The following is a 1384-nucleotide window of genomic DNA, read 5'->3' on the forward strand; positions in this document are numbered from 1 at the left end:
ATTTAATAATCATAATAATAATGTTCAGTAAAGCAATAAGTGACTAACATTTTAGACATAATATTGCTTGTTTTTGCTCAATTTGCTCAATTAAAATAGTTACAAACAAAGACCACAGCACTGTTTTGCATCTCTGAGCAAAGGACGCGGTGTTTACTTATTGAATGAATCAGCTTTTTGAACGAACCGGTTGATACAAATAATTCTTGAGTATGGCTTTCAGGTACTTTATACACCACTGTTATTGGCCCAGCCGGACCTGGTTCTCCGAACTTGTACTCCTCGCGACAGCCCCTCCCTGGCCAATCCCTCTGAGGAAGGACCTTCTTTCTCAGAGACGGGGCACCCTCTGGCACCCGCTTGCCAATCTTTGGAACCTACATGCGTGGGTTCTGGACGGGTCACGGAAGGTTTAGTTACCTTGCCACCTCAGGTGGTAGTTACCATCACTTCGGCTAGGGCCTCGTCTACCAGACACGCCTATGCTCTGAAGTGGAACCTTTCGTCACTTGGTGTTCTTCATGTCGAGAAAACCCCTGGAAATGCCCGATCGGGTCAGTGCTTTCCTTTTTTCAGCAAGGGTTGGAACGAAGGCTGTCTCCTTTCACCCTGAAGGTCTATGTGGCTGCCATTGCGGCTCACCATGTTCCTGTTGACGGTAAGTCGCTTGGGAAACATGACCTGATCATAAGGTTCCTGAGAGGGGCCATGAGGCACAATCCGCCTCGCCCTCAACAAGTTCCCTCTTGGGATCTCACAGTTGTTTTATCCGCGCTGCAGCGAGCTCCTCTCGAACCCTTGCTTTCAGTGGAGCTAAAATTCTTATCATTGAAAACTGCGCTCCTGACGGCTTTGGCTTCGGTTAAGAGGGTCAGGGACTTGCAGGCATTTTCAGTTGACGAAGCGTGCCTGGAATTCGGGCCGGCCAACTCTCACATTATCTTGAGACCCGGCCTGGATACGTGCCCAAAGTTCCCACCACTCCTTTTAGAGATCAGGTGGTGAACTTGCAAGCGCTGCCCCCGGAGGAGGCAGACCCAGCCCTGGCGCTGCTTTGTCCAGTACGTGCTCTCCGCACTTACATAGAACGGAACTCAGTGCTTCAGAACCTCAGACCAGCTCTTTGTCTGTTACGGAGGCCAGCAGAAGGGAAAGGCTGTCTCCAAGCAGAGGTTATCCCACTGGATAGTGGATGCTATTGCCTTGGCTTATCAGGCTCAAGACCTGCCATGCCCCCTAGGGGTGAGAGCTCACTCAACTAGGAGTGTGGCTTCCTCCTGGGCGCTGGCACATGGGGCCTCGCTAACAGACATCTGTAGAGCTGCGGGCTGGACGACACGTAACACATTTGCGAGATTCTATAATCTCCATGTAGAGCCCGTGT

The sequence above is a fragment of the Sinocyclocheilus rhinocerous genome, unplaced genomic scaffold, assembly GCF_001515625.1.
Source record: "Sinocyclocheilus rhinocerous isolate Xijiao unplaced genomic scaffold, SAMN03320098_v1.1 scaffold513, whole genome shotgun sequence".
NCBI classification, from domain to species: domain Eukaryota; kingdom Metazoa; phylum Chordata; class Actinopteri; order Cypriniformes; family Cyprinidae; genus Sinocyclocheilus; species Sinocyclocheilus rhinocerous.